The following is a 13,089-nucleotide window of genomic DNA, read 5'->3' as shown; positions in this document are numbered from 1 at the left end:
CCCAGGAAGGCAGAGAGGCAGCCAGAGAGAGAGGAATGGAAGCAGGCTCCCTGCTGAGAAGAGAGCCCACTGTGGGACTCAATCCCAGGAACCTCGAATCATAACCTGAGCTGAAGGCAAGGATTTTAACCCACTGAGCCACCCAGGTGCTCTAAAATATGGTTTTTTTTAATATATATATATATATATATATATATATATATATATATATATATATATATATATATATATATAAAATTATAGTTCTTGCCAAAATATGGAACTAGCTGGAACTGAATGCCTCCTTCAAAGTCAGCTCTGGAGAAATTATGCAAGTGTAATATGGAACTATTTCAGATATTAACCAAAAACAAAGAAATGATGATAAATTCCTTAAAAGACTCAAAGTTGCTCTTGACTGGTATGTTTCAAGCTCTATTCCTGGTTTGAAGACAGGTTTTAACAGGCCTGTCACTGTAGAAATCAGCTGGATGTTTAGAGGCTATCAGAGCTGTACAAAAACCTTGAAGGGGTAAAGACTTGAAAATTCTTTAGAGAGATTAGCTCCCTAAGGCATTATTCCTCCACACGTTTTCCTCCAATCAATTAAGACTGATGGATGAGGGGCACCTGAGTGGCTCTCTCATCACGTGGGTGGTGGGTTAAGCCTCTGCCTTCATCTCAAGTCATGGTCTCTGGGTCCTGGGATCCAGCCCCACATCGGGCTCTGCTCAAAAGGAAGCCTGCTTCCCTCCCTGCTTGCCTGCCTCTATGCTTACTTGTGATCTCTCTCTCTCTCTCTCTGTGTCCAATAAATAAATAAAATCTTTTAAAAAAAGGCTGATGGATGATAAATTATGAAAACTGCTCCCTCCAAATGATGCTTCTTCATAAGGATTTAAGAATTTAAAATTGTAAGTATTTAAAATTGAAACTTGATCGTAGGATTTATCTTATAGAATAACATCAAGTGAAGGCAGTTATTATTAGTTTTGAAGTATTTGTGATTTTGAATTCTTGGCCTCATTAGTAAATTTATTTTTAAATTCTCCCATGGAGTGGTGATTGGCCTTCAGTCTTTCATTGATGTACATCATTGGGTCAAATGAGATGTGTGTGCCCAGAACTATATATAATCTTCTTTGTATTTCACTGGAGATGGCATTTCTGAGTTTTGTTCAATTGAATTTGGACAGATGTTTTAATAGTCACTTCTAGAGTTGGCCCTGGAGAATATCTTCCTTTTTTTCTCTTCCCGATTCTCTGAAAAACCCTGACTAATTCACATTATCACAGTGATATCACAATTCAAGTTTTTCCAAACACTATAGCTGCAAAATAGAAGGAAGCTACTCAGAATGTAATACTATTGTGAATGATTGAGAAAGAAAACATTATTATAATTAAGCTACCAGGTTTCAATGTATTTTATTGTTGCTTAGAAAATCCTAGCATACCCAGACTTTACAGAGATTTGATGATCCGAAGAGGAGCTGAACTCGTGGACCAAAATAACTATGCATATAAAAAGTACAATTACTTACCTAAAAAAGATGATGTGGTTAACTTTATATGGCAATACAAGTGTTATTGGAACAGGAATTAAAAAAATAGCTTAGGGGCGCCTAGGTGGCGCAGTGCATTAAGCCACTGCCTTCAGCTCAGGTAATGAACTCAGGGTCCTGGGATCAAGTCCTGCATCAGGCTCTCTGCTCAGCAGGGAGTCAGCTTCCCTCTCTCTCTCTCTCTGCCTGCCCTCCATCTACTTGTGATCTCTCTCTGTCAAATAAATAAATAAAGAAAATCTTAAAAAAAATGGAATGACTGTACTTTTAAAAAATAGCTTGAAAGGGGCGCCTGGGTGGCTCAGTGGGTTAAGCCGCTGCCTTAGGTTCAGGTCGTGATCTCAGGGTCCTGGAATCAAGCCCCACATCGGGCTTTCTGCTCAGCAGGTAGCCTGCTTCCCTTCCTCTCTCTCTGCTCGCCTCTCTGCCTACTTGTGATCTCTCACTGTCAAATAAATAAGTAAAATATTTTTAAAAATAGCTTAAAAGTATTTGATAAAATGATATACATATACAAAGAAAAGATACTATACTGTGAATATAAATTAAGTGAAAATTGTTGAAATAAAGAATACAATAAATGGAGACTAAGATGAATATAGCTGTAAAATGAATAAATGAGTTGGGAAAAACAAACAAACAAACAAATTAATGACTTCTGCCCAAATGCAGCAGAAAAGAAAAAAAAATAAAGAAAATATTTAAATAAGTACTGAGATAAATTTTGGAGAATTAAAGAAAGATAAAAATTACCAGACTTAAATGATGCCAAACATGAGAAATCAGAAACAAAACAAAACAAAATCCACACACACACAAAACCACTCATATACATTATGGTGAGTTTTAAGAATATCAAAAACATAGAAGAGCATAAATGATGCCCAAAAGAAGAACAGATCACCTAAAATGTACAAGAATAATACTGACAGCAGAATTCTCAATAGTAATAGCATATAAAGGAGACAGCTGGGGGTTTGTATAGATGGAAAAGATATTTGAAACTAGATATTATACATCAAGCCAAATTATTGATTAAATTTGAGAGCACAGTAAAAATACAATGAAGCATGTTAGGTCTTAGAACATTTATCACACAGAGACACACATTTTAGAAAACTTCCTTGGAGGACAGCTCAATTTAGATAGAGAAAACAGAATTATGTACTCAAAGGCACATTTTGAAGGAAGGATTGGATATAGTCTGCACTGCAAATATTCTTTAATCGTATGTTCTGAATTTCCTAAATTTAAGAAGTATTTGTTCAAATATTTATCTTTAAATAAACCCTAGGAGACTTTTTCTTGGATTCTGGAAAATCAGTCCATTTGGATACAAATCTTTTTGTCACTGATGGAAATTTTGATAGCCCTTAACAGTGGAATGCCTAATGTATTGTTACAGCAATTGTAATTTGCCAATACATGGGTGATGTGTGTGTGTTGTGTGTGTTTATTATAATTTTTGATGATTTTACTCTTCTATGAGATTTTTAAGTAGACATAATTTTAATAAATTATGATTTGTTGAAATTTATCTGAGGTTATATATAATAAAATGAAATTTGTGTGAACTAAAGAAGTGCGTCTCCATTTTTTTGTTTTAAGAGTAGACTGGTCTTTAAAAATTGTCCAAAGAAGTACATTATATTCATTATTAAATTTGATAATATACAATAAAGTATTTATGGGCATATGGAACCATATCAAATTCTACTATTAATTCATATTAATAATTACCATAAGAGGAAAAAGGGATATTTTTCAAAATGAAAATTAGCGTATTTTTCAGAATATGATATAGTGTTATTCACTGAACAGAGGGAACAAATGTCAAAGTTTAACACAGTTTACAGAATGTTTTAACATAAATTGAAATTTAAATCTGACCCAATTTCACAGTTTTAAGTAAAATGGTAGCACTTATAGTTGGGGATGCCCAGCTTGCTCAGGGCGGAACACCGCCCCTTCACAGAAGCTGGGCAGCGGGGGATACCTCGCTTGCTCATGGCGGAATGCAGCCCCCTCGGGGAAGCTGCGCTGGCTGGAAGCCCGGCCGGCCCAGGGCGGAATGCCGCCTGCTTCAGGAAAGCGGAGCACCCGGGAACGACAGGTTAGCTCAGGGTGGAATGAAAACCGCCTGCCTCCCTTATCCGCCATAGAGCCTTTCTCTTCCCAGAAGTGCCTGTTGCTAGTTAGAAAAGTTCTTTCAATGTGCTTGTTTAACTATAAACTTTATCCTCCTTCTTGCTTGTCAGCAAGATGGGATTAACATTTGACCTTCCTCAATCCTTCTTTGGCTATTGTTTTCTATCCAATAAAAGTGAGACTGTCGAGTTGCTCTTGGCAGACGTCCTTTTCGACTGTTGTCCCCTGCTCCCAGTCTTTTCCAGCTGACTGGTTCGTGCCTAATTCTTCTCTCGTCGCCATCTGGAAGCGGCACCCAAGCTTTCTTGGGCTTCCTGTTTTTGGTGTTCTGTTCCACTCATCTCTGCCACCGCCCCCAGGTCCTCAAAATGGTTTTCTATGGTATCTTCCAGAAAACTTCTGATGTCCTCTTTAGTATGTAGGCTACATCAGTAGGGAATAGCGTTAAAACCTCTTCTGTTCCATGTGGATATTCACGTCGTTGAGCACCGCTTGGTCAAAGTCTGCCCTTTTCTGTTGGTCTGTTTTCTCTGGTCACTTCAGGAGTCCTTTTGTAAGAAATCCTATCCCATCAGATGCTCCTCTCACTCTCTTTCTCCCTTACTCTTGCTCTGGCTTCTTTCTTCAGATTTGCCGGGGAATGACGAGTCCTTTTCATTCCTATGAAGATAGAAGAATTGGCTAATCCACAGATACCATTTTTAGTGATATACAAGTGTATATATAATAACTGATATGGAGATGTACATGTGCACCTACATATATATTCTTTAATCTATAAAGTATGGAGGTTGGATTAAGTCTGAAGTCTCTCATACCGCTTGATAACCTGTGACTCTTTGATCAATAACTTCCATTTTCCCACAGGTCAGAGAAATGGGAAAAAATGCACATATGAACATATGTAGCACGTTAAAAAATGATCACAAATCCTATGACTCCCCATTCCCTTTGATTCACATGGGCTATGTGACTGTGTTAAACAGTGAAATAAACGTGTCAGTTTCAGGCCCAAGTCCAAAAGGAACCCCTCTCTTGGAACATTTGCTATTGGAGCTCTGAGTGGACAGGAAATAAGTCCAACAACCATGTTACAAAGACTGCACGGAAGTGGAGGGCCATCTGAGCCTCGTCTCCCAACTGTACCCATCAAAGTGACAGGCATGTGCATAAAGTCATCCTGAATCCTCTAGACCAAGCAGCCGCCTGCTGAAGGCCACCACCCACTGACCTCAGTTAATGCCGTATTAAGCATAAAAATTGCCCCATGAGATCCTGCCCCAATTTCTGACCCCCAAAACATATGTAATATGACAAAAGGGTTGTTTTAAGCCCCCAAATTTTGAAGTCATTACATAACTAATTGGGTAACATGGCAAATACGTATCCAAACTAATGGAAATCAAGAAATATGTTTAAAGGCACCAAGTTATCTTAAAAAGTTCTCTGAACACACAGAAAAACAGAAAGAGACCCATAACTACAGAGAACAAATTGATCGTTTCCAAAGAGGAGGCAGCGGGTGGACAGGCAAAATGCGTGAAATACAGTGGGAGATAACAAGCTTCCAGTTACAAAATTAATAAGTTGCAGGACGAAGGCACAGCATAGGGAATATGGTTGGTGGTACAGTACGGCGAGCACAGCATAACATACAGACTTGTCAAATCTTGTTGTTTTATATCTGAAACGAATGCAACATTGTGGGTCAGCTATAATTCAATTAAAAAATCAAAGGAAGTTTAAAAAAATTAAGAGTGAGCTCTGTTATCCAAATAGGACATACGAGATGGATTTCCCATCATACCATAAATTGAAAACGACTTCTCTTGATAGAACAATGCTTTCCTTAGTCTTAGTCCCTACTCCCTCCACAAAAACAAAATTTCAAAACAAAACAAAAAAACAAAAAACAAAAAAACAACTACTTTTGAAAAACATCTTGGTATTTTGAAAATTATAACTGCAGTGAGTGATGAGAGTGAAAACAAACTGATAATCCACGTTTCCTCATTTCTTATCCCTTTTATGAAGATGAACAGTAAAATCATAATGTAAGAATTAACCAGAGAGAGGTCCATTTTCCACTCACTATAATCAAGCTGGAATTCTCAACTATTATTTAGTATTAGTTGATTCTGGTGGCAAATGCAAATATGGTTTCACTTCTTGGGCACATGAGGAAGATTTGGTTGGTGAAACAGACATACCAGGTTGGCCCAGGCCTGCACTGCCAGGGTTCAGAAAATTGCAAGATACAACCTGACACTTAAAACTTCCCATCAACAACTACCGCTGCCCCGCCCAACATCTTGTTTCTTCCCACAGACAGCTCATACTAGACCTGTCCACTGTCAGGGTCAAGCTAAAGGGGGATGCCCACAAACTAGGTGGGAAATGAGAGGATGCAACTGCAGCTCTCTGGGGATGCCTAAGGCCACTGAATGCCCGGTCATGATTCTCCAGCACAGATGGGGGCAGCCTGCACCACGTGGGTGGAGCTCTAGGACACAGAAAGTACTGGAGTGGCAGTCAACAAACAAATGTGTTTGTGTAATATATAAACCCCCATAGGGTTGTCAATTGGTGGGATTCACTTTTTCTAACTGTTCACCCCATGACATACAACTTCAGGAAACCCAGAGCCCATGGATTATTGTTGAAGGGCACATTCGGACTCAACCAAAGTGTAACTAAGCGTAATCATACAAATAAATACAAATATCATTAAAAAATCAATACCACCTCAAACTTTCTTTTTCATTCCCAAATGAGCTTTTATGGGTTTTAATATCAATTAATGTGCTTATAGAACTGGTAAAAAAAAACAGTCAATGATGAAATTTTAAAATTACCACTCTGCTTTCCCTAATTTCTGTTGATGTACTTTTATCTCACACAAAAATGAATTACTAGGGAATAAATCATACTTCACTGAACACGTTTCAGCTGAAATGATGCACCAAGATGTACAGCTTTGGTCAGGCTTATACTGTTGTTGTCAACATAGTATATGGGGTGTAAGAGCTACTGTCTTTTCCTTCTCCCATGAATATTAGTCCTAACAGATTCTTCACGTGGAAAGAAAACTTAGTCTAGAAGATACACTAATTCCTCTCCTCCCTGGTGAAAAATACTGTTAGAGGTATTAGTTTTAGATAGAGAAGCAAGTTCACTTTGGAAAAAGCACACACACACAAAACCCTCCAACATGACCTTTAATACAGTGATAAGGGTGAAAGTGTAAACTTTATTTGGAAACAGCACTCAAACTACTGTTTTGAAGGGCCTTTACAAGAGCGGTATACTCTTTGAAAAGATTTTTCAGATCAACTGATTGAATCATATTTAATTTACCTAGGGACAATTAGATAAAATTTAAAATTCCAAACAAAAACTTTTAGGACACAAATAAAATTATATGTGCTTTTATTCCTGCAACTATCTCCAAAATCTAATATTCAATGGTTTAAATTGCTGCATTTCTCATTTGCAATGCAGATGAAGAGAGGAACACAGCAGACACATGTGAGATGAGGTGTGAGGCATAAAAGGGAGCACAGGAGGCAACTGACCAGCTGAATAGCGACTGCCCCAAAGATGACCATATCCTGAGCCCAAGAAGCTCTGAGTACTTTACCTTACCTGGCAAATGGGATTTAGCAAGCATGATTAAATTAAGGTGTGAGGGGGAGAGATTATCCTGGATTACCTCGGTGGTCCCAATGTAATCATGAGGATCCATAAGGAGACAGGAGGATCAGAATCAGAAGGCAATGTGAAGTTGGAAACAGAGGGATAAAAGGTGGTGCAATGAAGGGCCACAAGTCAGGGAATGCAGGCAGCTTTAGAAGCAGGACAAGGCAAGAAAGTGGATTCTCCTCTAGAGACTCCAGAAGGAACACAGGCTGCTAACACCCCGATTTTACCACACTGACACTGATTTTTGAACTTCTGACCTCCAGAACTGCAAGATAATCAATTTGTGTTGTTTCAAGCCACTGAGAATTTGTCATTTGCTACAGTGGCACTAAAAACTACTAGAAGAACTCACTGAGACATATTGAGTCTGTACAATGGCAGGGACCATTTCTAGGTAGGACTATCTTCAGGGTGTGGTAGTACTGGATCTGGAGAGTTGACTGCCAGCATCCTTCCTCCCTCCCCCTCCCTGAACCCCAGTGCACTGTGTGCCTCCTCCACTGCAGCCCAGGTGACTTACAGGAAGCTGGCCCCATCCACACTGCAGGGAAGGGGTCTGTCATGGAAGCCAGTCATGTTCCTCGTGGGCCATTCACACAGCCAGCTGCACGACAGTCAGTGCCTTGTTACTGTTCTATGAGAGACAGTAACCTAGGTTGTCCCACACACACAAACGGGAAGGGCTTTACAGAAATATCTGGGTTGTCTCTGAATGTGAACAAGAAAAGCAGTGCCCCCACTGCGGGCAGCCATCACACAGTCAGCAGGGGGTGGAAGACAAACTGGCCAGAGGGAAAGGGCACAGTAGGGAAAAATGGAGAAAATCATGGAGACAGTGTGAATAAAACACATTCTCTGCAAGCACAGCCATGAGCTGCTTCTTCATGAGATTGAAGGTTTTTTTTTTTTTTTTTTTTTTTTTTTTTTAATCTTTAAGACAGTTTGAGTTAGGTTGAGACAACCATCCAAACTGATTCAGGAGGTCAGACTTTACGGAAACTAAGAAATCCAGATAATAAAAGTAGATGACTCACATGTGTGAAAAGTTTCCTTTCCCACTAAGGGCGGGGGGAAAACTAGAACCTTGAATTTGTGGCTATTCCATTATTCTTGCTATTTTTCATCACTCAAATGTATTTTTCAAGAATGAGGAAATTATTCTCAATAAATACAGTGATGGTTCCCTGAAAATTTGTAACCAAGTAGGGAACAGTCAGAGTTTCTAAACAGATTGTTTTGAATTGACTTAACAATCACACAAAATAGACTGTAAAATTTATCAAAGAGTGGGGCTGAGTTTCTTATATATGATTTCATGCAAATTTTTGTCTACCTGATGATTTTTAGTTTTTGTCTACAGGGTGAGTGAATAAAGGTGTCTCAACATGGTCCAGAACTAATGGTGTTCCCTGGCTCACTATGAAATCCAGGGTCATTTCTGTTTCCTTTTCCATGAACTTCTCCTTCCTCTCATTTGGTCTGTTTTTCAATCGGACTGTTTGTCTTCTCAATTTGTAGGCACGTCAGAGACATGAACTCCTTGAACAGCTGATGTTACAAATGCTTTTCACAGCCTGTTGCCCACATGCAGCTTTACTCTTTTTTGATATACAAAACTTTTTCAAATTTTTAAAATAAAGTGGCATGTCATTTCTTCTATGGTCTGTGGGTCTTATCTCTACCTAAGGTAGTCTACCACTTCCCAAATTTTTACATGCCCCTAGATTGTCTCCAAATTCTTTATCATTTTGTTTGTAGAGTTAGAACTTAAACCAATTTACAAGGTTAATCAATCTGACATCTGCTTACATATGTGATAGGAAGCAAGAGTTCTAACAAAGAGAGTTCTTTCAGCTCTGAGGGATAGAGCTTAAAGTCAATATTCAATGATACTCTGTCTCATTTTCTAGAAGGAACTGGTGGTTTCTGTTTGGAACTCTGACAATTTTTTCTTAGTCCCTGAAAGTCAAATAGGTTTACGTCTGTTTTGGTTTGAGTCTGTTCAGCTAATTCTCCCTGGGACTTGAAGGCTTTATGAACTGAAGGCATGACTGTTTTTCAGTTCAAGTAAATGCTGCATTAGTTCAGTTATAACTTCTGTTATTTTCTCCTTTTGTCCTCAGGGTACTTGCAAGGTAGATTTGGACCTGACCTCAGATCTTACTTATTCGTTTCTCATTTCCATCTCTTTGAAATTTTCCTCAGTGTTCTGGGATATTCCTTTGGAAAATCAATTTTGTGGGGCACCTGGGTGGCTCAGTGGGTTAAGCCACTGCCTTCAGCTCAGGTCATGATCTCAGGGTCCTGGGATCGAGTCCTGCATTGGGCTCACTGCTCGGTGGGGAGCCTGCTTCCTCCTCTCTCTCTGCTTGCCTTTCTGCCTACTTGGGATCTCTCTCTGCCAAATAAATAAAATCTTTAAAAAAATCAATTTTGTTATCAGCAGTGATCATTACTGTTTACAGGGTTCCTATTACATGTTACAACTAGTGAATTTAAGTTTCAAATCTTTCTTGTATTTTTATGTTTTAAAAGATTTATAAAATTTATTTGACACAGAGAGACAGAGAGAAAGTGAGCACAGACAGGGAGAGTGGCAGAGGGAAAGGGAGAGGGAGAAGCAGACTCCTCACTTAGCAGGGACTCCCCACCCCCAACCACAGAGTTTGATCTCTGGCAGACATTTAACCAACTGAGCCATCCACGCACCCCAAAGCTCCCTTTCAAAATCTTCAGTAAGTATTTTGCTGCTCTTTACTGTAACTGTATCCCCCTCAGACTTCTTGACAATAAGTTTGTCTAGCTCTGTAGTCAGTTCTTAATCAATGAGGACACGGGCTCTGGACCTCAGTTTGGTGCTCCTCCACCAAGATGCTACCTGCCACTCAGGTGTGTGAACTCTTGCAGCTCAGGCCTAGTCACACTTTTGGGAACTCTGGGGCATCAGCGAAGCTACTCTAAGGGGACCATGCTTTGTGCATAAAAGCAGGCCCCTGCCATGAAGCAGCCCCTCTCAAACCTCCCCAAGTTGTCCTTCCTTACACAGCACAAAGTCTCTAAGAAACTCAACCTGCTGGGAAAGCCCATTTCTCTATGACCAAGGACCACAAGAGAGGGAAGGTATACCATGGGCCCCACACAGAAAGAGGTCTTCACTGAAAGCCTTCTAAAGAGAGTCTGCCTTTTCTTCCAGGCATTCCATCATGGCACCTCAAAATCCTGAGATCTCTTCCACTGCTCCCTCTGAGATGCCAAGAGGCACTTGGCAGTCAAATAGGTCCTTCCCACAGCCCACCTACATGATTATTGAGGGCCTGCCTGGTGCTGGGGATGGGTGAAGGCAACACAGGCCCCTGGTCTTATGCTCTGATGTCACTGGCTCTTGAGCAAAGGAAGGAAAATGAGAGGGTCCAGGAGACTACACACAACATCATGTTTTCAGAACATCTCCCTGGCCCCCAAGATCACCTTGTCATGGCAATGTCAGCAGGGCATGGCAAGTGCTATCTCAGAAGTCCCTCTGACGCCTCAGCAACAGAGAGAGAGCCCACCCATAAACATAATCCCTAGAACCAGCATCCTTTAGGAACCAAAACCCCTATGAGTCAATTACTTTGGTATGTGTTAGTGTATTTTTACCTATGTAAAATATAAGAAAAAGAGGAATGACATACCTGTATGATTTGGGAGAGTACAGCAACTCGATTTTGAGTGTTTTGGATTATAGCTAGATACTTTTTTCCAAAAAGAAATTTATAATCCATTTAATAAAAACAATGTAAATTGCCATGTATGGAATTTTTATACTATAAATGATTTCATTGTCTTGAGTTGTAGTAATGTACATACACTGGCGCTGGTCTCAAATGGGGGATGTCTGGAAGGAAACAGAATACATGATTAGGGGAGTGAGTGTAAGCCACCACCCTAAACAGTTCAATTTCTCACAAACATATACCTCAGCTCTATATTTGATTGGATGAATATCAACTAAAACTTTAAAATCAAAGTACCAGAAATTATTAGGGATGACATTTTTGGGTAGACTTGTTTCTGATTCTGCCTTGTGACCTGACAAAGGTGGGATGGTGACTCCTGTTACTGCTTGCTTATTATAGCTATGGCATACAGCGGTGGAAGTACTAAGTACTAAGCCACTAGAAAATTTGAGAAAGGATAAGCAATTCTAATAGTAAGGATATTTTCACATACATTATAACTAATTTAATATTTTAGGACTGAAACAAATCTAGAAGAATGTACAGACATTCTTCATCATTTCAGGTACTTTAACATCCAATACTACCCTAATCAAATCCATGAGACTTTAGTTTTATAGCCTTTTCCTTGTAGATGAATCTGAAGAAGGGAATCAGTATAAACTACTTTATGTCTGAAAAAATTCATCTTTGAATTTTGACTTGACCAGCTCCACAGAATTAATAACAAGTCCCTTTCTTGGTGCAGCCACATTGGGAAACAGTGTGGAAATTCCTCAAAAAAATTAAAATGGAGCTGCCCTATGACCCTGCAACTGCACTCGGTATATACCAAGAAGACACAGATGTAGTGAAAAGAAGGGCCATCTGTACACCAATGTTCATAGCAGCAATGGCCAAAGTCACTAAAGTGTGGAAATAACCAAGATGCCCTTCAATGGATGAATGGATAAAGATGTGGTCCATATACAATATGGATTATTATGCCTCCATCAGAAAGAATGAATACCCAACTTTTGTATCAACATGAACTGGTCTGGAAGAGATTATGCTGAGTGAAATAAGTCAAGCAGAGTCAATTATCATATGGTTTCTTACTTCTGGAGCATAAGGAATAACACAGAGGACATTGGGAGATGGAGGGGAGAAGTGAGTTGAGGGAAATTGGTGGGGGAGACAAACCATGAGAGACTGTGGACTCTGAGAAGCAAACTGAGGGCTTTAGAAGGGAGGCAGGTAGGGGGTTGGGTGAGCCTGGTGATGGGTATTATGGAGGGCACATATTGCATGAAGCACTGGGTGTGGTGCATAAACAATGAATTCTGGAACACTGAAAAGAAATAGAATAATAAAAAAAAGTCCCTTTCTCCTTTAAATTTCATAATCAATACAAAAAGTTACATGGTATTGGACTTGAGCTACTACTTTGCTGTATGTCCAGCTCTCTTACTTTCTTTTTTTTTTTATTTTTAGCATAACAGTATTCATTGTTTTTGTACCACACCCAGTGCTCCATGCAATCCATGCCCTCTATATTACCCACCACCTGGTACCCCGACCTCCCACCTTTTATATACCTGGAGGCACTTGCATGAGGCAGACAAGTTCTCAATAAAGAACTTTAATTCAATATATTAAAGTATACTATGTTTTCCACAGTGAATATAGACTATTTATCAAATCAGAATCAAGTTCTGAAAAAAATACCCATATACACATAGCTAACAAATACACAGCCCGGTACCTCTAAAGGTTAGTACTTCTACATATTTCAAAAGGCATCAAGTTTTTGCTGCTTTCCCCTGATCCAAGCATGCACATTTGTGTGTATGTAAGTAAACACCCAAAGACAACTGAATTAGTAGTCCACATTCACCACATGGATTAATGCCTGTTGTGATCTCTTTCCCTCCCAAATTGTTTCTGATTATTCACTTTAACTAATTTTGCCTGCTTTCCAATAATAGGGAGAAGAA

This window comes from Mustela nivalis (assembly GCF_964662115.1).
Source record: "Mustela nivalis genome assembly, chromosome: 9".
NCBI classification, from domain to species: Eukaryota; Metazoa; Chordata; class Mammalia; order Carnivora; family Mustelidae; genus Mustela; species Mustela nivalis.
The sequence above is the reverse complement of the archived record's forward strand: the minus strand, read 5'-3'. Positions refer to the sequence as shown.